Consider the following 25,683-nt stretch of genomic DNA (forward strand, 5'->3'; position numbering starts at 1 on the left):
TCCTCACCTTTGATCATGATGCATTAGTCTGGAACTTTATTGACCTGCTGAGTGTCTTGCCCAAAGGACAGCAATTCACATTTTAACCATTCACAGAAATAAGCACATTTACATGCAAGTTTCATAGTTTTCAGTTTTCTTGCCATTGAAAATCCTAGAGTTATTGTGTGTAGAACATTCCCATTCCTGGCAAACAGCAGAGCTCAAAATTAGGTTGGACTTAGACATTCATCATCCGGTGGTCTGGCTACAGTCAGGGAGAATTACATTAGTGCTTTTCCTACCGTTAAACTTTAAAACATATTAGATGTGATAATCCGGAGCGTCACACAAGCCTGTCATGAAAAGAAACAAATGTCCCTGTGTGGGAGGGACAGAACAGCGGCCCGTAAATATGGTGCAGGGCTTATCTTGAATAAACTACTTACAGTTGATTGTGTTGTAGCTGTGGCCGTAGGGGAACAGTTGCCGGTGCAGGAAATGCTATTAGGCCCAAAGACAATCAGGGGAGGGCAGCAAATGGCAGCGTTCGCCACATACTGACTGCCCTCGGTTCCAGCGTATATTATTTTCTAAATTGAAAAATAAACCCCTCGACCTGTCAGACCATATACAATGACCTACATGTGCAAATTAGTAACATACAACACAGAGATCTGCTATGTGTTTTATTGTAAACTGAAAAAAATCAACTGATTTATAAATATCAATGGTAAAGGTAAATGCTCGGTGTTATAAATATTATTCAGCCGATTTCACATGAAAGTAAAAGTTTACAAAAACAGACATCAAAAGCTTTCCGGTAGAGCAGGGGTGTCAAGCGCATGTGGAGCGGAGGCTAAATATGTCAACATAACGGAAACAGAGTTATATTAATTTCACTACTTTTTATTATTTGATAGAATGTGCTTTTAAATACACTGCACATAACCTATCCCTACTTATATTTGCCACATGCTCAACTCCGGGTTTGAAGTATGCTCTAGAGCAAAGACGAAATTACAACAAATACTGTTTTTCCATTTACACACAGGGTGCTGAACACTGAGGTGAACTCAAAACTGAAATATGGCAAGAATGCACTTGTCATGAAGTAATGTAACAAATAAAGTGTTGGGTGTAAAACCTCCGCTTCATAAACGAACATTTCATTCTTAAATGCACTTTAATGTTTCACTACATTGGCGCTCCATGCCATGTACACTTCAGTATGTGTCCAGATTAATGAAAACAGTGGTGTAGAGTTTGTATAAGTATTAGTGGTGGGCCGTTAACGGCGTTAACGTGCTGCGTTAACGCAAGACTCTTATCGCGCGATAAAAAAAATATCGCCGTTAATCTATTCTCAAAGCTGGGTTGGGAGCTGGGTCTATACTCTGCTATGATGACTTTCACCGTGATATTTTATGCAGGGCTTAAAGTATTCCGGCCTGAGGCCTCTGGCGCAAGCAAAGTGTATCAGACTGCAAATTATTTGTCCGGTTTTTCCGCGCATTTGTGAAAAAGTCGCCTTTCCCGCACTTCTTACGGTCCATGAATGCATCTCACGCGCAGCCTCGCTGTTACGTGATTCGTCTGAAACCAAAACAACTGCCACGCGGATGCTGTAGCTACTTTTGTTATGGATTAAGTTTTGCCAAATGACGCTATGACCAGACGAGTGAGAATCGGATAAAGAGGCGAGAGCAGCAGGTTCTACGTCTGATCCACAGTGAGTTTATTTACTTCTTCTGTGAGAACAGTCGGGCTAACGGGGTCGCATCACCCGCGCTAAAATAAGCACTGAAAGCCCCGCACGAGAGCGCGGTGTCGGACCTGCCCCGCTCCGCGCCTCCTTCTGCAGCCGTGCGCGCGGTGAGACAGGTGTGCACGGGAACGAGGGGGGGGGGGGGGGGGGGGGGGGGGGGGGGGGGGGGGTTACGCAGCTCGTCTATGTTCCGCAAACGCGCACACAGTGGCGTGAACGCGCACACGTGTCAGCTCCTGACAAATCTAACCAACAGCCTGATTAACAAACTATGACACTTAATCCTTTACTTACTAGATTATTTTGAAAAATATTACACTTTATATTTTGGTCTATACTTGTATTTTACCTCCCATATATTAAGTGTTTGCACAAATTGGGAATACATTAGGTCCAAGTGCAGAGTAAATGTGTAATAAAAAAGTTTAATAAATATATTGGCCTAGGCTACATTGCCTATTGCTGGGTTGCAGGTGACATCACAGCATTCTAAAGGCCTATACTAATATATAGAGGAAAAATTATTTTGTTTTTGAGGACATTTTCGGTCTTGTACAGAGAGATCATGGACTCAGTGACTAATATTAATGATAATTTTTCTAATTCATACAATTTCTTTTTAGGTACGACTTGTGAAAGTGCAATGCTGTTAATAGGAAAAACTGGCTCCTGCCCCCCGCTGGGCCCGGTGACATCATCATATTCTAGAACCTGCAACCCACCAATATATAGTAGCCTCTAACGTTTTTCTTTTTTCTTTTAAAGCACCGATAAGAGCACCATTAAAGTCCCAGATCTTTTTTCTGTAGCAGGTCATAGTTGCAGAAGAGGAGATTTAGTTTGTCACCAGAAAATTGATTGACACAAAGCTACTGACTGTACACAGTTCATCAGGACCTCTAATGTCGGCCTACAGTTCAAAATGAATGTTTAACTGAATAAACAGTTAGTAAACACAAGTGCATCTTCTTGAACATGAATTATTTTCATCACCAATTGTCATAGTAGAACGTTCTCATGCAGTTTGTGATGCATTTTGGAAACAGGAGATGAGCCCCTGGTCTAACGCACCACCTGACTTGAGAAACTCGTTCTCAAAGACTTACTTTTAGTCATTATTTGGGCAGCACACATATTCTGAATGGTTTCGGCAGAATTCAAGCGAGACATTTTAATCTAGATTAATCTAGATTAATTTCAGAATTAATCTAGATTAATCTAGATTTAAAAAAATAATCTATGCCCACCTCTAATAAGTATATAAATACACAAAATATATGAAATGTACATGTAAGTTAGAAAAGTTCTTTAAAAATTCCTTATTTTTCTCCTACTTTGCCAAAGTTGGCTTTTGTGTATTTAAGATATGGACCAAACTATGTTGCTGTCCATGTGCCGTAAATACGTGACTGTTGTTTTCCCTGTCCGCATGTTCTGATATGTTCCTCCATATGTTTGTTTGTGTGTCTGTGTGTGTGTGAGAGCACAATGGGCCATAGGGCTGGAGGCTCTGCCAACAGGCTTTGAAAACATGGGCCCGCAGACACAATATCATGAAGCCACAGGGAGCAGGGTGATTATTAATGACCACAGCTCCACAGAATGCCAGACAACAAAACAGCCAAACAAATAGCATGTGAACACACACCTGTCTTCTGTGGGGCGCAGCCTCAGAGGGCCCCATGCAATAAAAATGGATGAGAAAGCGCAGAGCTGAAGGGTACGAGGTGATGACGACCAAAACGCTCAGGTCAGATGACACCATTGTTTTAACAATTAAAGCATGCTGCAATGGACATACAATCACTAAAATATAATGTTTTCATGTCAATATCCCCCTTTATGGGCCAGATGGTGCTCATTTGTGCACCCTCGAAGTTTGTTCTAAGCAATATGGGTCTGACCCCGTGTCTCAGATTGAATGGTCATAAACGAGGAAAAGTCTTTCTCAAACTCACAAATGAAAGCTGCTGTGATTTGACGGAATAGTATGAAAGAGATACCGACATTTCTCTCTAAAAAATGCTATCATATAGTAGTTTCCTAATTTAGATTTTTATTTTGTATTTTTCAAGAACAAAAATAAGAACATATTTTTTAAGCCACAGGAAGTTATAAAATCACATTATTCTAACTGCACACATTAAAGCAGTACTAAGTAACTTGTTTACCTTAATAAATTCTTTTCGTAGTCCCTCTGGGGGTAATACAAGTGTTTATGGGATGATTGGAGGGTCTTTCATCTCTCCCTGGTGTCTCTGGCCAGAAAACAACAATTGCAACATGACTGCCACCGGACCAGAGCCACCAATACACACTAATAGAATCACAAAGAAAGAAGCTAACAGGCTCACGGGCAAAGCTGTGAGTTAGCGCCACTTTAAACAGTATTTACAGCCAAGTTTGAGTGAAAAAACGAATCTCCATTGTGTAATTGGATGTACAATATCCCTCTCTCCCTTTGTCTTTTCTGTCAGCGTAGTATTTACTCTTACGGACAATTAATGAGTAAAAAAATCGCAACACGCTATGACAACTGCAGTTGTGCTTATGGCCTCTAGGGGCAGGAGTTACTTAGCACTGCTTTAAGAGCTTGAAGGGTGAATAGTTGACACTTCTGTGTGTGGAACACTATCAATGTGTGACGGTTTGCTGTGACATCCATGAAATGTTTTGAGAGGATGGTTTGTTTGGTTCCAGGTGTGGAAACAAGTAGTTTTTTGATTTTCTAGGAATAGCATTTTTAACACAATACAGTGCATTTTAGCAAAAAGATTAAGATTATTATTAAGTTGCACAATACACTCAGTTGCCTGAGTTTTACACTATCTTTTAAATGGTCCTACATTTGTGAGCCGCAGTGACAGGCGCTTTGAAATGATCTGAAACTGGAGCGCCGCAGGGCATTGTTTTATCGTCCTTTTACTGCATGCACATTGTACACAGCCGATAGACACAGTTTTGCTTCTTGCTATCTGCAAATAATACCTGAGATCGTAACCGCAACTTTCTTTTCGTGAGGCGACTGTGCAACAACTATACTATAAAATGAAGAAGCATAAACCTACGTTTGGCTATGATGGACACAAAAAAGAGGAGCCAAAGGCAGGCTAAAAAAGTTGGGCTTCAAAGCTGTTGTAGAGAAAGAGTGGGTGGCGGAAAACTACAGAGAAGAATGTGTGTGTCAGGAATAGAGTCATGTCAATAGGAAATACCGGAGTGTGAACCAGAGGGATGCTAACTGTATTTCGGTTACTATGTGTGTGTTAGCGGTCAGCGCGTGATGCCTCCTGTTGCTTGGTTACAGAGTTGCAGTTGTGACGTCAGTGTGTGTTTGGATGTGTCATGGTGCCACTGGTGGGTGTCGGCACGACTGTCAGACACGTCCCACAACGGCTTCCTCTAAAACTGTACCCCTGCTAACAAGGGGCAGGCCAGGGGAACCTCTCTCCTCTATAAGCTGCTCACTGCACGCCCCCGTATACAACCAGGGCAGACAAAGTTTACTCTTAATACTTACTGTAAGGCGAATGGTGCAGGTGAATAGGGAAAACATTTACATTTAGACCTATCAATTTGGAACTTTTGCTGAACATTACTGATATAAATACGAGAATAAAATGTATCGCAAGATTTCTGCTATTTTATGTTTTCATACAAAAATAAGACAATCATGCATTTTTTGTTGTTGACATATAAGTAACGGAGATGAGGGGGATTTTGGATTTGTCAGTCTGTCTATCTAAGCTAATCATAAGTGGAAAAAATCTGTAAAAATTCAACATTTTTTTGGATTCAAAGCTCAATAAATTAGGCTGGGAATTCAATATAAAAAAAATAAAAAAAACTACAGAACATTGCTAAGTGTAAGACTGTAAAGTTTGGAGTCTGTTCGATTTACTGAAGTGGAGAGGTTCTTGCATGAGTGGAACGAAAAGCTAATTTTGAGAAAACCAGCCCTAAAGTTTTATCTGTGCACATGCACGAGTACATTTATTGACATATATCTGGATCAGAATAGTTTTTATTGCCATTGTTTGATAACAGGTTCACAAACTAGGAATTTTTCTCGGTGCAGACGTGCAACATAAAACATATAACACAGACTTTAGATAAAAATAAGCTATAAAACTATAAGGCTATAGGGGCATGCATGAAGAATATTAAAATAAATAAGCTAAAAAATAAAAAGTGAAATATGGTAGACGACAACAATTTGATATAGAACAACAGATTGTATGTGATATATACAGGGGCTCGTCAAATAATTAGAATATCATGAAAAAGTCATTTATTTCTGTAATTCAACTTAAAATGTGAAACTAATATATGATGTAGCAATGATAATGATAAACAAAGGCTACACATACTCACTTTACATGTAATGAGTCTATCATTAGTTTCACATTTTAAATTGAATAACAGAAGTAAATGCACTTTTTCATGATATTCTAATTATATGACGAGCACCTTTATATTCATATCATATATTTATATTTATATTATAGTATTATCTACACCATCCTTCGCAGTACACATGGATAATATGTGTCAATATTTGTGAGTGAAAAGGTGTAGGAAGCCCATGTCGGAGTTACTTCTGGGATACCTCGTACAGGGTAAGTTTTGTCCATTTTTACTCTGACATGAAAACTAACTAGCACAAAATCTCCACATTGACCACCATGTGAAAAATCTATTGTTTTCACCTGCTGTCTCGGTAACTACAATTACCGATGTTTGCCGTTTGCTCTCACTATGTTCTCAATCATTTGGTGCACAGAGAGAAAATCCATCCACCCCATCAATGTGCCTTTGCTACATATGAGTCGTTTGGCCCAGACAGTTATCCAGCTCTAAACCCATGAAGAGAAATGTAGAAAACCTCTGGGAAGCTCAGGAAAGGGCCAGAGACCCCTGCTATACACTGTCCCTGGACAAGCTTTACTGTAAATGCCAAGATGCCCCCGTGTGACTCCGCCCATCAATCACCATTGGCTGGCGGCCCATGCCATGGCTGGTGCCCCAGGAAGCGTGAATCTCCCTTTGCCCCGTTTAGGATGATGGATGAGGATGGCGCAGCGGACCCACAGGGCGAGAGTCTATGGAGTGTGAAGGTGCGTCGGTGCATTGAGAGCCACAGAGGAGCAGACCCATGGAGAAGTTAGTCAAGAACAAATTCACTTTTATTGAATAAGTCAACAATATCCGGCGAGCTGCTGCGGTGGGATAATTTCCCTCGCCTCTGGGCAACAGGAGCCGGTTTTCGATTACATTCAAATCAATTGACCCTTATTTTTTCGGAAGTTGCTCGAGGAAAAACATAAATCATCAAACCATGTCATAACAGACTTCTTAATTTCAACACCTGTGCAATAACTGCTGTGTGATACTGGTCTGGCCTTTGCAACGCAAGTGTTGGGAAAAGCATTTTTGGGAGCCATGCTAACCTATTTTAGAGTCAACATTATTGTGATAAACTTTTACCGAGACGTATAGGATGCTGGCTGTTGTTTTCATGCATCTTGTTGCATGAACAGTAGATTAGATTTCCTTAGACCAGGGGAAATATTCTAAAGGTTACTGTAGATTATGATACAATATGTTTTTGCTCCTCTTCTATCTTATATTTTCTCTTACAAACTAATATCCTTAATTTGCAATGTATGAAAAATAGACAGTTTTATAGTTTTAGTTTTTTTTTTTTTAGCGACATAGAGAATTGTACTTTCTGGATGTCTCATAGTGTTTACACCTCCCACAACACACATAACGGAGGCAATAAAATGACACTTTTCTCTTATAGGGTGTTGATAAATGTACTCGGACCTTCCTTACGGGCCCCCGCACACGGCCTGAATTGACCCAGCTGTGGTCAGTGTGCACACTGCGCGGCCCCTGACACTTTCAGTATGTGTTCCACTGTTGCAAACACAACAGAGAATACCAAAGAGGCTGCTCAGGGCTTAAGGGATCACTGCTCTGGCCATGTCCTACAATCAAAGAGTACGCACAATGCTTTTAAATTGAACAGCTCGCTCCTGCAATGGCTCATGCAATACACTGCACCACCAACATCAGAAATATATTATTATATCTTCACGGCATATTGGTCGGGGCTATTCTGACATAATTGATGGCTTTTGAGGGGGAAAAGGAGATGTTTAAAGTTCAAGGGGTATGATTTTAAATATGACTGACTTTTATCATTTATTCTTATACATTTATCTGTGAATGTGAAATCTTACTTCTCTGGCTTTGACAAAAAAAAACAACAACAACATACATACCAGGAAACAAATAGCCTGTTGTGATTGTCTTGACAAACCGTACAATACATCTAAATGTCATGCTCTAAACATATTATATGTATTGCAGGTTACTGTAAAATCCAATAACGTACTAAAGCAATCAAACAAGACAAGTAGTTGGCAATGGCTATAATATTCTGAGCCCTGGAAGGCAGTAGGACCAACGAGTTAATTGAATAAAAGTCCCACCATTGTACAAACCATGGCTTGAATTGATTTGAGGTTAAGGAAGCTGCAATATGACAAAAGGACATATGTGTTACTGTATGTCCATGAAATAACTGCTCTACTGGGAATACAGGATGCCTTTGTATTTCCTAACATTTGGCTCTTATTAATTATGAAACACTTGAATGTTTCATTCATAACACTGAATTCCGGGAACAATATTAAAGTCACATTAGCCTTTTAAAAGTGTTTTAACTGCACGAGCTGCTGGGAGTGGGATACTCCTTTTTATTCAACAGTTTTTATTCAATTTTCACCTGATCACAACAACAACGTTCACATGTTTGAAGTCAGTAATTGAAACATGTCCATACATTTTTCTGCACATTTTACTGCATGCTTTGTTGACAACTGTCTTTTGTCTTTAATATTTGTGGTCGTTGAGGCTGATTTTACGAATGGACTCCCAGTCAAGAGTTTAGAGGAATTTGTTTGTTGTAAAGTTTGTGCTGATCCCTAAACAGAGAGCAAACGTGATAAGTAACAAGGCACTGATACACATGTGTATATTTCTTGAATTTATTGTGGGTATGCGGTAATTCTGCAGGATTTCTAAAGGTTCTGTGGCGTGTAACTATATCACGTAGACTACATCACTGACGTCAGGCCTAAAGGAAGCATGTTTTAATGTTATATAAATGTTTCAAGGTAGTGTGACAATGGGTCATGTTTTACACGCCTATCCTATACATGTGTACACCTAGTTGAAGAAATGTATATTCCTTTAGACAACGACAAGAGCTCCTGGGAGGCCTGTCTCACTTTATTGCATCACCCATCTAAGAGGCTGCGCCCACTTCTATGGCTTTCTCCTTTTAGTGCCACCGTAAAACTCCATACGATGCACGTCCCAGAGGATGTGCTCTCTTAATGAAGGCTGGCAGCTGAGAGACTGGTGGATGCAGTCATGCTAATAAAAGTTCCGCTCCTTCATTTTGCTCACAAGTGATGAGAGAAAAGAATGAGGGGTGTGATGCTGTTGCGGGGCAGCTGCAGCATGGCTAAGATTATGCTAATATGTTTTATCCTCCAAATAAATAGCTGCTGCCATTTTTTCCCCCATGTGCTCCGAGCAGCAGCTTACTGTTTGATTGCACTGAGGATTTTCACTGTGGTAAAAAAAAAAAGTCAAAATAGGGATTTGAAAGTTAATGGTGGGTGTATGTTCAATAAGAAGTAAAACATAGCGATCTAAATAATAAAGTAAGTGGTTTTACGTACTTTCTTTACATGCAGCACAGAGCTATAGCAGCCGGGACTCTTACCTCACAGCAGGAAGGTCCCGGGTTCAGTCCCGGGTTCAGTCCCTGAGCGATATACGGACTTGATTGAGTCTGGTTAAAGTCGGCATCAACTACATTTCCAGAGCAGAACATACACAAGCAAACAGGAAGTGGAGTAAACCAATCAGCGAAGGGCAATGAGCGGCGTTATTAGTGGTTCTGCGCTAATGTTCAAACATGATCATGAATCACTAAAGTCACCGACTGTCGATGCGTTATTGGTCATTTACCGCTAAAAACACTCTCGGCTCTCCCACGTGTCGCCTGTATTGTTTTCGAGTGACGCTGCTCACGAACAACACGTGACCGCAAATAAACGATTCCGATTGCATGGATCCGTTTGAGTTTGGCAGCAGTGGCAAAAGCAAGTGCCCTGCCCAGACTGATGTCCTCGTGTATGAAACATACACATAAACGCAATGTGGTACACGCGCGATCTTGCATGTGGTGCAGGTTTTCACATTGGGCCAGATCTTGTGACTGGCGCAGTCCGTGCGCAACTCTAAACGCAACGTGGTACACGAGCGATCTTGCGTGTGGCACAGGCTTTGCGTTTAAGGCTGCGCCACAAGGGAGAGGGCGTTATTTAAGAAAAAGAGGCCGACTGAGGCGTGGTTCATTAAAAGCAGCACTCGTATGTTCCTCTTTACAACGCGCTGCCTTGTCTTCTTCCTTAGAAAATCAAATTAAAAACAACAGTGAAATTGCCTTGTCTGTTTGAGCGTAGGTTACGCATGGGCTTACTTTGATACAGTAGATCAACGCGCACACCCCTAACACCAAAACAACAAATGAACCACACATGCCTCTACATTACGAAACTTTGCGCATTCAACGGTGTCCAACGCCGAGGCTGCTGCCTCTCTGTCCCGCCCGCTCATCTTGGATCTGCAGCGAGTGGCTGCAGCAGCGGAGGGACAGTTTTATTTCTTTAATCTTTATTAAACAGTGCGCGCTGCATCGCGCATGTTACGCGTTTACAGGAGAACCCCCCCTCGCAAACCACCGCCTTCCGCAGGTCTGGGGAAAGCATGAGGAGGGGGCGGCACCACAACATCGCAATGAGAGTCTGTCCCCCCCCCTCCTGTCCCGCCCACTTTTTGCGCCAGGTATGACACTGAAGATTGCAAGGAACGCCACCCGTCTGTGTACTCGTCTTCTCTACAGCCTGCGCTATGAACCACAGGATCTGGCCCACAGAGGGGGATCATTCTCGATGCCAGGCTACTCGGTGGGGCCTTTTGTGTGGAGGTTAGACATTCTTTCTGTGTCTGCTTCGGTTTCCTTTCATTTTCATGATCTATCACAGAAATCTTAGCATTTAGACGACACAATCCCGAGCGCTACGAGCATAACAGACATCGCATTTTATCAACGAACAGAGCAGCTAGGATACTCTAATGATGAAAAGCAACACATAACAACAGCAAGAGAAATGAGTTAATCAATACAAAGCAAGGTAAAGCAGCTGAAACCAGACGGCACAATATTGTAAATGTATTGCGTTGTTTTTGGAGTAGTTATACTGTAGCTCAGTCCTACTAATTTCTGGTAGTGATGGAGACACAAGGTGATGTAGTCTGGTAGAGCATTAGCTTCATCTTAAATGAACTTTACTTGGAGCCTATTAGAAGTGTCAGTGCCTGATTTAGGGAGAGAGAACGTCTTAGCGATGTAATGAGAGTCTCACACAATGGCCTGTTTTGCATCTCGCAGTCGATATAAAACATAGAACGCTTCATCACAAAACGGCCGCTAATTGCTGTGGATGCATTTGCAATTCTTAAAGGGGGAGGGGGGTGTTCATTCTCACATTATTTGCTGAAAGAGAGTAAAATGTCAAAAGAAAATGTTTCAAAATGGTGGTAACAACGCCAAGCAGGTGGAAAGTGTTACGGAGACTGTTCACTGTATTGTTTAAATTAAAAGTGTCATAGAAAAGTTTGTGTTTGTGCCATAGCTACTCTCAATAATTGCTCTCATTTATCTTTCCCTGATTTCCATGCACTTAAAGCATTGATACCAAACCTTTAGTGTGAGCGATGTATCAATCCTCTCTCAGGTTAGTCCACGTAAGGCATTAAAGATTCACAATGGTCTCATATATAAAGGTACAGGCCTTTATATATGAGCATCTTGTAATTCTAAGCCTGAAAATACAAAAAGACTGAATACTTAGCAGTACTAAGTAACTTGTTTACCTTCATAAATCCTTTCCGTAGTCCCTCTGGGAGTAATACAAGTGTTAATGGGATGATTGGGGGGTCTTTCATCTCCTCCTGGTGTCTCTGGCCAGAAAACCACAATTGCAACTTGACTGATGGAATCACGAAGAAGAAGCTAACAGGCTAGCTGCGGGGTAGCACCACTTAAACAGTATTTACAGCCAGGTTTGAGTGAAAAAAATAATTTCCATTGTGTAATTGGATGTACAATATCCCTCTCTCCCTTCGCCTTTTCTGGCAGCGTAGTATTTACTCTCACGGACAAATAATGAGTTAAAAAAAATCACAACTTGCTACGACACCTGCAGTGGTGCTTATGGCCTCTAGGGGCAAGAGCTACTTTGTGCTGCTTTAAGTTGAAATGTGCATTAGCGCTTTACTTTCTTGAACCACAGTGAGTGATAAAACTCTGAGAACGTAATGCAACAAGGTTACGTCTTCCGATATTTTGTGCTTCATTGAAAAACCTTTCTTAAAAAGCTTTAAGCACAAATGTTATATGAAAGAATGTTTCATGATTGGTCAAATGTTGCATCTCACATTAGAACCAGAATGACGAAATACGTATTAGGCGTATTGTCTTCAATGAGAATCAATAAATGTAAATAGTGTTAAAAATAAAGAAAAGCCAAAACATATTGCTAAACCTTTGACCGTTACTCTTTGTATCATGCACACCAAACTCGAAGTTTCGCCCGTGATTACACGCGCACACATCTGAATACAGACAGACAAACTCACACTCACATGCTCACATCTTTTAGCTACTATAATAGCTCCATACATTTCAAACCAAAGAGTAACAAAGGAGTGTTTCTCTCTGTATGAAGAGATCAGCATGTCTTTCTGACTCTCATGGTATACATTTGCTTGATGGAGTATGTGGAAGTGTTCAATCAGGAGTTGGTTTGTCCGATGGGATCTCCTTTCTCGTCCTATAGCAGCCTCTAACCCTCCACCACCCAATCCTATACTTTTCTCATTACTGTCCCAACAGTTTATAGGAAGTAATACAGTATCTCCCATGTCCATTTTCCCTGCTAGAATGCATTTAGTTTTATTCAGTCCTATACAGGGTCCTATCAAAATGTGTTCGCCTCTTCTCTCTCCTCCTTAGCCTCCTTAAATAGCCTATTTTCTTTTCTAATGTTGTTTCCCCTCTCCTCTTCTTCCTATTGATTGGACAAGCTTGGTGGATCAATAGATTGCTGTAGATCAGAGGGATTGCTGCTTGGTGAGCTACCAAACTAGGCTGTAGCCTGTACTATGCACTATACAGCCCAGTTAGCTTCTTACATCAGCTCCAAGGTTATGAAATAAAAGCCTGATGGAGGTTGACGTCGTGGCTTGTTTGTTTTGACCGATGAATAGGTTAACCGCCCTGGCATTGTAGCCGGGCCTCACTGAAGCAGCTCTGGGTTGCACCTCATTGTGGAGCAAATTACCTCAAATCTATGGTCTCTTTATTGCGCACACAAATTCAAGGAGTTGCTAGTGCCACAGGGGCGATGGAATAGGAGGCAAAGATTGTTCTCTAAAGGCCTTGGAAACAACTCCAGATGTTGAGTCAGGATATGAAGACTCTGCCTATTGTGCATGTCTTAGATAAGTGGTTCTCACCTGGTGGGTCTGGATATAAAAGTGGACCATTGTCAGTGGGTTGCTGGATTTTGTTGTGATACAGCTATAACCAGTTGGGTCTTAGATGAGAAAATACGGCTTGATATTGATGCAAATAATATAATCATATAGATATATTTGTGTATGTATAGGTATATGTTTTTTCTTAGGTAGTTAATTGTTTTGTTTGATTGTGCTTTCATTATTTTTTGTATGTCTGGTGTTGTTGTGAGGCACATTGAGTTGTCTCTGACATGAAATGTGTTATATTAAGAAACTTGCCCAATTGCTTTGCCAAATTAGGGACCTTATGGTCCATATGCACGTGAGCGTCACATGACTTCTAAGTGGATCCACTGGAGGTGCTGCTCTTCCTGCCACATTATTTCCCGATGAGTTAGTGGCTGTGTCTTGTCCAAAAAAATAATTAGCTCAAGATTACATGGCAGGCAGTGAGTTACTGATGGACAGTCACAGTATCATGTTAAAGGGAGACACTGCAAAACTTAATGTTTTCCATTTGGTTTTGGGACAATTTGGTCTCTGAACATAATTTCAACTGGAAACTGGAAATAATATGTTTAATTAATGCACCGACTCAATGTTTCTCCATAGATTTTTTTTATGGGAAATTGTAATTTCAAGAGCAGTTTTCAAAAGCAAAATTTATTTTTTTAACAAGATATCCAAAATCCCATCTGAAAAAGACTTTGTTACTTAAACATCAACGGAATAAAACTATAACTCGATCCATTATTCAGATTTTGTCGTAGAAAATATGGGGAATTTTTATTTTATATTTATATTTATATATGAAAACATCAAATGGTAAATGGTCTGACTTATATAGCGTTTTTCTACCTTCATCAGGCCCAAAGCGCTTTACAGCAAGGAACCAGTCACACATTCACACTCTCATTCACACACCAATGTACGCAGACACTGGAGGTAAGGTGGTGAAGTGTCTTGCCCCAGGACACAACAACAGTGTGCATCTTCAGGAGCTGGGATTCGAAACAACGATCTTCTGATCATGGAGACGACCCGCTTTAACACTGTCGCCCCAAATGACAAAAAACTTGCAACACATTTTTTTTCTCAAATTAATATCAGTAATCTACAGCAAATGTTTCAGATTGATATCTCGACATTTAAAAGACAGCTAAGGCGTCAGGGGCAAATAATTCACCGGAGGATGCTTCTATACTCATCACAGAAGTTGTTTTTGTCTAGAGGCTAATGGATAACTGCTCTAGCCTTTAACCTTTTAGTCGTGGCGTTGTTTTTTGATACTAGCCCCTACTCAGAGATAGAAAAGGAACACAGATGTGTCCTGTAGTCCCATCAGTATCAGGGTCCGTGGTGTTTTCTTCAGCTATTTGTCAATCTGTGCCAGACATCGCTAATCCTTGTTGGGAAAATAGCAAGAGAGGAGAGTCACGACCTCGCACTCAGAGTCACGTGTCACTCTCATGCAGAGAGGCTATCGCTGTGTAACAAGAAACTTAACAACTCAGTGACATAGTGAGATAAAGACACCCTTTTAATGAATGATTAATAATTAATTTAAAGCTTTAAATAAGTGCTTCTTCCTCATTTCATCTTATTGTTATATCCCTTCTAAAGCTACTTCTTGAAGCAATAATCTGGTTTATTGCAGAAAAAACAAGTTTTCTGGGCTAAATCAGATGACTTCCCTTCGGGCTGCCAGATTAAAGTTAGCTACTGCTTTGAAAGCTCACAGATCAGTTAGTAATGCCCTCTTTTAAAATTTATTTAAATAAAGCCAGACTTAATGTGACACTCGGATAATTTTGTCCGCCTTTGCTGAAAATATAGTGCGCACATGTTTCTCTGGTGAAAGGAGAGAAAGCTCAGAGATATAAAATGTGAAATCTCTGCTGCTGCTTTGCCCTGAACTGGCCTGTGTTCAATGATGTAATGATTTTTCAAAAGGACATTGCTTCACTTTTTGCCAAAAGTCAAGCTCCCTTCCAATCAATCGGTATCCGGCTCAAATGTTTTTGTGTGAGAAGTTCTCAATCCATCTGTCCACTTGCCATAAAACACAATTATTCTTGTAGCAGAATTATCTCTGCTTGATACACAGGTATACGCCAGTGTTAAGGTTTATTAACAGAATGGAAAGAGTAACAAACAAATGTCAAGGCAAAGAAAAGATGAGTAAAATGAAATGTGGCGTGTTGAGTCAATGAGGAGCAGCAGTGGTGTTTTATTCTCACCGAAACAGGCAGCACAGATTGGCCAAGGCCATCACTGAAACACGGCACATCTGTACAGACGAGGCAGAGGGAGGAGCAACCGCGAGGGCCGACAGTTCCCCCCCAAAACCTCCAGACCCTGGGTCGTAACACAGCTATACAACAACTAGAAAACTTGCAGCATTGCCATGTACCCACTATGAGTTGCATGGCAATCGGCCTTGCTACTTTTGCGTTTTCTCTTTAGACATCAGCACAAACTTCGCAATCAAATTGGCTTCACTCAGTGGCAGTGCTGAGATGGAAATTAGGGGACCAGGGGCCCCTGAAAGAAAGCTAGCCCATTACACAAAAAACATAAATAAATGTATGAAAAAGGTCCCTCTCTCAGCTTTTATAACACCTGAACAGCCTGTATATTGTGACATTAATACTGTCGATGGCGGGTCCGCGGCCAAAAAGATTCCAGCATACCCTCCAGAAAAATCAAATCTACATCGATGAATAAACTTGTGTAGTGAATACAGTCATACTGTTTTTATAGATCTAAGAAGAGCAGGTACTTTATGCTTCTGCGATTTGGGACGGTCAGACTGAGCACCACCAGGCATTAAGCACAGCGACCATTGCACATTGTTGAATTAAGTTTAAGGGCATTTGTGAAACAATGATTTTGTTTCCCCCTTAACAAGGTCCTATAGCCACCAGCCATGAAGCTCCTTTAGGGTCACAGTCACCTTCCCCATGACCGGCGCATGTTTATGAAGAGGTGAAACACCCTATAGCTCACTAAAGCTTGGTATGGGGTGTTCATGTAGGCACAGAGCACATGAATTTAAAAGTAGTGTGTAGAGTATTATTGCAGTTCATTTATAATTGTCCACTTATGTCAGCCAGGGGAAGGCGATACAAATAATCACTTGAACTATGGGCTAATTGCTGGAATCACAAGAAGAAAGAATGACAGTTAACTCAGACCCGTCCAGTTATATACTGTGTATTAGGACGTTTATAATGGTGGTAGAAAGCAAGCTGGAAACAAGGGGGTAACTTTGAAAGCTTTCCGCATCGATGAAACTCCCACTTCAGTCTTACACTCAACAGCACAATAAACTACGCCCTAATGACATGGCATTCCCTGCTGTATGTGTGAGTCATTCTGTTGTAAAACCAATAAAACAATGACAGTGGCACTACATTTCCTTGTTTTTACTGTGGCTTTGACAAGAGCCGCACTAGTTTGTCTGATCCCGCCAGACAGCACATTTCAAAGAACCAAACTGGGAAAAAACATTTTATTTGCTACAATGCAGTTCTGCACACCGTTGGTTTGGAATAAAGGACAACAAACACAAGATTTAGATCAAGTACGCAATTGAGAGTCATAGAGGACAGTATACAGAGGTGAGGCGACCTAGAGCTTTCGAGGACCTGGAGAATTCTACAGACGTCGGACAGCAAAACCTCTGTCAATCAGCCGGCAGAACATGTGACGTTACAGTGACTCTTGTGAGAAAGAATGTAGGAAGTTGTAAATTACAGTATTACAAACTGGGAAAATGCATTAACTATTGTATTTACATAAACGGAAAACAAAAATAGTGATAATGATTCCATTAGTGTGTATTGGGGCCTCCAACCCGGTGCAGGAAAGCTGCAATTGTTGCCAGAGACACCAGGGGGAGATGAAAGACCCCCCAATCATCCCATTAACACTTGTATTACTCCCAGAGGGAGTGACTACGTAAAGGATTTATTAAGGTAGACAAGTTACTTAGTACTGCTTTAATTGCGCTTTAACACACAAACTCGGATGGAAATAGTATGGTATCTAATAGTGTAAATAATAATAATATCCCTTGTCCCTTGCTATAGTTATCCTCAGTTAGCAAACCATATCCATCCTACTACTATTATTCTCCATCAAGTAAAGGTGACCTGTTTAGACAACAACAGAGAATCATGAATAACATGGCTTTCCATTGTCAATGAAAGCATTCACAAACTAATGATAAAAATGATGAGTAATAAGACTAAACAAAGCTGCACAGGCACATTTGACTTACTTTATTCCACTTCCAGTATCTTTCCAATCATAAACCAATGTGTGAAACAAAGGTGCACCAAACCCAGTGATTTGTATCATGACCCGAAATGGCTGCTGCACTGTAGTTGGAGTATGACAAGAGAGGTCTTAATGAGGCCTCATCCATCTTCCACGCTGTGCAGCGCTCCAGAGCTCCAAACCGCGGCACTGTCCATTCCAAATGACTGACACCTTCACCTGCGCCGCACACTTTGGGACATTATGCAAATACGGCCTGTCTGATTATGCATTGTTGATATGCCTCTTTGAAAATAAGGTCACATACTGGCCGTTTTATATTCAGCGCTGATGGGGGAGGTGCGGAGAACAGAAGGCGACAGGTGTACGTCTACAATGTGATCATAGAAGCCACGGGCTGTTCTTATGGTGCTAAAATGTCAGATCATTTGAATAACACTAATGAGAATCAGGCTGTTAAAATAATATCACATGACCCTATTGGCTTTGTCGATTGGCCGCTGCTCTTCCTTTTGGGGGGCTTGTGCTCGGAAAACCATCTATTGAAGATGTTGATTATGTATTTCCCATAATGAAATTTATGAGAAGTCACTTAATCCTGCTGTCTATGTACAAACCATAAATATGTATAGTCAGTATAATTTTAATTGGACTGAAGCTCATAGTGCCTTTAGACAAATGTAAATCAACATCGGAAGTAATTATGTGAATTTACAATAAAAACAACAGAAAATCTCAACAAACAATAAATTCAGAGAAATAAAACGACTATCAAATAATGGAAGTACCAACCTGTTTCAGTTGCAGTATTTTCCAGAGCAATTTACAGCTTTGCTAAATGCATTGTGAGGTCCAAAATGCAGTATTCACTTTCATCCAATTTTGTTTTTTGGCGTCATCAATTTGCAGTTGAAGAAGTTTTATTCATGAATCACTGTATTTTTAAGTTAATGGTAATCTGTGCCTAGTCTCTATTTACTTTAATATGCTGAAAAATGTGTCCGCCTATACTTTCTGATGAACGTACAAGTGACAAGAAGCACGAAACTGGCAGGACTCTTTTGCACCAAGTGATCAAAGTGTGTCCTCATTACTGGGGCCTGGTTCTGATAGTCATAAGATATCTGTTCAATACTTCATATTCAATATTCTGTATGCATAACAAAACACTGAGGATGTGACAGCATTGTTCCCTTGAGCTGCATCACTCGGTCTATGGAAAGATTTGTCTTTTTGTCTCCATCCAATCTAAACTAATCCCATTTTCATCCCTCTGTTTCTATTTTCACTGTCACAACCGGCCATCGAAATGAGAATATAAGATTTGCATCATGTTTTCGATGAGACAAATGGATCTGAAATTTGCTTCCAAAATGCACCGGGAGAACTGTACCACATTTCATAGTCAAAGGGGAAGTGAGAGTAAAACATTTCAGAGGTGTATGTTTAGTTTAAGCCTAAACAATGCCATCTAAGATTATGCTTCGCCTATGCGCACATTCGGTGAATATCAATGTTATAAATGAATGAAAACTCAGCAGCATATTACAATATTCATGTTGATTTGTATTGGCAAATGCATTTTCCCTAAGGTTGTTTTGTAAGAGATGGTGTATAGTGATATGTGATGCAAAGGTCATGTTTGTGTCATCATCAATCAATTAATGTTCCCCTTTGCCTCACAGCTACTGAGCTAAGGTCAACCACTCATGCCCTGCAAATGTCTGTGTATGGGGGGTATTTACAGGCCACAAATCTCACTATATTACGTGATCTTTGAGTTCAGAGATAAATTCCTCGGTATATACTCATATACTGTACTGCAAACTTTTTAAACTTGTGTTTGTAATGTATGAGAGATATACGGATTCCTTACATCTGTTTCTGTCATCATGAATATACAGTAAGGCTGGTTAAAGTGGATCTTTGTGAGCTTTGAACGTTCTCTTGTCAAAAACTTGGAGTGGGGTTTCCTGGCTTTGAGTAATTGACCTTTCGCAAAAGCTCCGCCCACTTAGTTACTGTTGCTACGTCCGTCAAACTTTCTGATGCCGCTGCTAAAGTGACTGTGTTAGTGACTCTAATTGAAGCAATAAATGCGCAATATCCTCCAGATCAAGGCAAAAGGGGTTACAGTCTGCAGGGATATATTCAAGATATTAAATCCCACGAAGGATAAAGGATTATTGACACTACAGCAACCCGACGGGTCTCCAGCAAAATCAAAGAAACCTTATGATTTCTTCTTGATTTGCATCCTCCACAGGCAGATGCTTCTCCATTTTGCTTCTTCTTTGTCTGGTGGTTAGCAGTAAAAAAAAAAAGTGCATTTGCTCAGTGCTCATTGCTGGTATGTCCCATTGTTTTGCATTGGAGGACTGCAGCATGACGGACCTAGCTTCATAGTAACGGTTGCTAGGATGTCTGATTGGACAATTACCGTTTTGGGGTGTGGTTTTTCCGAAAGGTCAATTCTGTTTACTTTGGAAGTTTCTTCTGCCACTGAAGGCCTCCGACCTGCATATATTACGTCATAGATGAAACACACATTTTGAAGCTTGTTATTGTGGGCGATTTCACAGGAAAAATTAACACTCTAAATTTACATAAGATCTGACTCCATAAGATCAATTTAAACACAGTTAAACAGTTAAGTTTAAAGTATTAAAGTATCAAAAAGGTCTCGCCAATTGTGTTCGTTGATCCCAAGGTCCGAGGAGAAACCACCAGAATTCAGTAGCTTTAGTCAAAGAAGATTTATTCCCTATAACAATTACAATTTCTAAACACAGGTTATCTGAATGCTAAAGTCCCTAACAATATACACGTTGCTCGAACGGGGCAGTCCCAGGAAACGGCACCGTCTAACTGCACTCTTACAAATATATATCAGAAAAAATGTGACGTTCACGAAGAGATAGGAGATGAGTGGAGCTTGGGCCAAGGTCATCAAGCCTTTCTCTCAGTAGTTTTCCACTATAAGTGTCTTCCTGTTGCCTTATTTGGAGTTATTTTTTCACAGCTCCGGTGAGGGCACCGAACGTCTCCACAGGTTTGAGCAAAAGAACGCAACTGCAAGAAATGGGGTATTGTTACAGCAATGTGCGTGTGACAAGATTGGTTTCAACTGAAACTTAAAGCACATAGATTAAACTCATAAAAAACATTCAATAGCATTTTAAATATAACATTAGCTAAAAATCATCCATTTTCCACATTATCTGTCGCCTTACCTGTTCTGAACTGTGTGGCCCTCAAAGTGTGTTCATCTTCGGGGCGACGGTGGCACAGAGAGCAGAGCGGGGCATTGTGCAAGACACCTTGCCTCCAGTGTCTGTGTACACTAAACTGGAGTATGAATGAGAGTGTGAATGGGTGACAGGTCCTTGATGTAAAGCGCTTTGAGTACCTAAAGCAGGTAGAAAGGCACTAGAAAAAATATCGACCATTAATCTCAGCACCGTGGAGTTTCTTGCTTGTGGTTTGCTGTAACTGAAAGTTTCCTGCAGATGGAGCTCCAGTCGAAAACCTGACCAGCGTGGCCTCCGTGTCTTGGTCATTTCACATTTTAAAATGCACCAACCTCACTGCTGAGGTTGGTGCAATATGTCCACTGTAATAACAGTTTCAATGGTTTTTGCAAAGACTTGGTTATATCCCCATTCAATCATAACCCATTTCATGATGAATTTTGTATTAACCCACAGATAGTTGTTCATTTTAGAAAGCTGAAATCATAAACAAAATGTATATAGAATCATTAACTAACTTTTCATTCCACCTCAGTAACAGTTTGGTTTACGTTCAGGTTTCTTAATTAAGTTGCGTGAGATCCTCAAAATGAGAGCAAATATGTGACCTAATTGAGCAACAGTCACAAGCCAGTCTTTTTGAAGTCATTTCAAAGAGAAACTGAGAAACAGTGTATGTTTTTTAAAACATGCTTGTTTTGTAAATCAGATGGGTTGACTCAAAGAGGTAAGAGTTGAAAAGTAAGAATGCAGAAAACTAATTTTAGGTAATGCAAATAAAAAAGCTCTTGTGGGTGGACAAACACTCTCTTCATAGCCCACCTCAAATGGCAGTTATGGTCCTTTTTACCGTAAAAACAAAAGCACTGGTATAAAGTGGGCACAACAGCAGTCCAATCCAATCAAACCTGTGTGTTGTCTTTCATCTCTCAACATGCCTCTATGCACTTTCAGGATCTATCACACCAAAACTCAGGGGTGCACCGGCTCTTAGACAGACTTGGATGAGCTTCAAACTGGTCCTAGCTTTGGTTGTCAGGGTGAATTGTTGAGACGTTACTGAAGTTTTCCAAAAGTGGGTCAGCGTACGAAGTGAATCACTGCGCTGCGTCCACCCCCCGCCCACAGCTTCCTCCTTGTTTTAACTCTCTGAATATAGCCTATAACCTTTCTCTGCTGCTGTGTGCCTTTTATTATTCTGCACAGGCTCGGCTGTCGACTAAATGTTACTGTCACTTCACATGACACCAGATACGTGCTTTTCAACTGGCACTCACCCTTATTAGCAATATGAATGGACTGTTCGAATAATAAGTGATCTCTACGTTATCAACAAAAGTTTTATAAGATCCTTTCTCCAAGCTACAATGTGAAGGAGTATTATCTCACATGTCACACGTATTTCTCAAAATCACACTGTTGTGATTCTGCGATACGAAGTATTCTGTCTTTGAGTTGACACAAAACGGGTGAGGGGGGCTTTGAGAGGTGGCATTTTCAGAATCGAAGATTAGGTAAATCACAATCTCGCTGATTATGGCAACAGACAAAATGCCATCCATACTGTTTAACACAGCACTTCTTGAACTCTATAACAAAAGACCCAAACAACTGGATGGTAAACTGCCTGTCGAGGACATTTTCTTAGTTTTATCTGCTTTCTTTCAGGTCATAATTTCAGCCTCTAAAACTGTACTTGCATTTGTTTTTCTTTGCTACATTAAGAGAGCTTACTGTATCTGTGGTAATTACCCCCTTACAGTTATATATGAATATCTACACAAGCAGACCTTTTGTAACTAACACAACGGCCAGACCGCCTTTGCTCTGCCCGATCCCGTCAGATCCCAGAAGCTGAGCAGGGAAGGGCCTGGTTGGTGCTTGGATGGGAGACCGTTTGGGAACACCAGAAAGTCTGGATGAATGTAGTGAGTGAGTGAGTTGGTGGTGGTCTGAGACGCCGATGGCGCAGATTGTTACTGAAATATTTCCTGTGGAAAGTAAAGTTAGTAAGTAGGTAAGTCAGTTCAAATATTTGTTGTAAATAATTCATTTGCACCTTCAGGATCTTACCATCTGTACGGCCACACAACAAATGCCTTGACGCTTTGAGGCCTTGACAGTGCATCTGCATAACATCCCCTGATGTTCTGGACAGTTCTGTTGTAACGCTTGTAAATGGGACACAGTTAACTATATACTTTGGATTATTTTTTTTCTTAAGTATTGTGCCGCCTTGCATGCTGTTGCTTGTCGAATATGTTATTGTTGTTGTTGCTCAATAAATTAAATGAACTGATTAAGTTATCAACAAAAAGACTGCTCAAGTAAAGTACATGGGGAGATTTTTACTTGAGCAGTAAAGTACAATCTGGAAATATCCAGAAATGAAACTGATGGATATTTTGTTTTAGCAGTTTTAGATCAAAATGACACTTTCTAACCAACAAAGTGTAAAACTGATAAAACATAAAACCCCTTCTTTAATGCTAGTAGGGGAGGACAATTGCCCTTGCTAGTTCACACTTTAATCCTCGTTACAAACATGTTGAAATAGCTGAAATAGATGTAAAAGCCTGGTTATTATTTTCTTCTCAATACAAGAAACAGGTGTATAATTTACATACAGTAACACAATCAATCTGTAATCACAGCAATTACGAGCGCTCAACTCCGACTTGTGATCAAATTGTGCACACATGTCATGTGCTTTTTGCTGGTTTCTCTTGGTTACCAACTCTTAACTGTGTTAGCTGACATTTACATCGAGGGGGCATGTGAGAAGACGAGGCCCTTCATCGCTCTGAGCTGAGACAGTGATGTAGCAGTTATGGCTATCACAAGTGACAAGCAGAATTGCTAAATCAGAAGGAGATTATACAAATTAACATCGGCCACAGGACGATTTGCTGTAGCCTAGAGGACAAGGGCACACTTTTTAATTAACGAGTGCGAGTGTTTTGACATTAAGCTCACACCCAGACGCTAATTTTAATCCTTTTACACACAGTTAATTTTGTTTCACTGGCTCAGTGCTGCATTTTCATAGAATCTAATAGAGTTATAGGAAAGGGGTTATCATGGCCACACGTCATCATAGATACTTTTTGATAAGAAAAGGAAAAAAGAGGAACAACTTAAAAGTGCATTATGCATTTTTATGTGGAAAAAAAGTTGATATTTGTGCGTATTTGACCTAGTGACCCAGCGACTGTGAGTGGTCAGCATAGCGCCGTTACTTTCCATTACAGTGGCCTCTAGGACGCACCAGGATCAATTGTTTGGAAGGTTTTCACTGCTGACAGACCCTCTCACCAGAAAACCTACAAAAGAATTGATCCTGGAGCGTTGTTGAGACCACTGTGATTCAAAATAAAGGTGCCGTGCTGCCCACCCATACAGCCGCTGGGTCACTACAAGGTTAAATACACACAAATATCAACTTTTTTTTGTCACATAAAAAGTTGCATAATGCTCCTTTAAATGCAAGTTGTCCAAAAGCGGGGAACAAGAGGGTTAGTTGTTGGTGGGGGCTTAAAGTGGTCATCGTCAATTACAATACAAGTTTGGGCCTAAATCTCCCCCTGAGCTGGGTGGTGGTGGTGGTCTTGGTGCTGCTGCAGTGGTGAACAAATCAAAGCCAGTTAGCAGTTAGCGCTTTCATGTTGAACAAAAAGGTCAGGCAAGAGCTCTCCACTGGCCCCTCAGAGGAGTCACGCAGCGCTGCACATGATACAAGGAGGACCATATGGCTGCGCATGGATCCAATATAGAAAGCTCATAAGTGTTTCATAGGTTGTTGGCTCCTGTTTGCTTCCCCTTTTGGCCATGGCTTCCGGGGACATGTCCTGGCTTCCACCATTTGCTGCCATTAGGTGAGACAGGGGCTGCCAAATGAACCGGATACCTCCAGAAGATCCCATCCACCGTTAGAAATCTGTTCCCTGTAAAGCATGAGCGAGCTGCAAGTGTGTGGGGACAGTCTTTGTGTTTACTTGTAGAGCTAAACTAACTTTTTGTCATGCTGTGTGTTGTGTTGTGTTGTGTTTCATTCGTGTAAGTTTGAGTCGTCTCGCACTCAAACTTGTGTCACTGGAGATCAATATGTTGAGAAAATGTTTTAATTGATTTGAGAAAAACATTGGTAAACTGTTGAAAAGCTTATAAAAAAGCGTAATACAGGACCTGTGTTAAGCTTAATGGAGGAGGCAGACTTTTTCACAAGACCATCTGTACAGTATGTTAAGGAGAGCAGATTGTAGCTGCTGATCTCAGTGGATCAGAACAGCACCTAGGGCAGCTTAGCCTGCAGCATAAGAATGATGGATCTATTAAGCTGGTTAAAAAAAGCTGTGTGTTAAGAACAGGGAGCCGTACAATGCCAGGGCTCCACTGTACGGGCCTGTATACGGGCCAAACCTCACTGGTGCCATTCAACTAATGTGAGAACTAGTTCCAGGCATTTGCCAGTTTGGGCTGGACGCGAAATTGACTATTTTGAGCTTTTAAACATTAGCAAAGTGTCCATGATCTGAGGAAAATGATGAGGAAAAATCTATTGAACATGTGTAAATGTGCATCGCTTAGGATTGAAATTTTACAGGACCCATACCTGATTTTTTTTTTTGAAAAGTGGAATGATATTTGTTTTGTTCTCCTTTCGTATATTGTAAACTCATTTGTGGGAGGAAAAACATAATAAATATTGAGTATCTGCAGAACTATAGAGTG

The sequence above is a fragment of the Gobius niger genome, assembly GCF_951799975.1.
Source record: "Gobius niger genome assembly, chromosome: 4".
In the NCBI taxonomy this organism is placed as follows: Eukaryota; Metazoa; Chordata; class Actinopteri; order Gobiiformes; family Gobiidae; genus Gobius; species Gobius niger.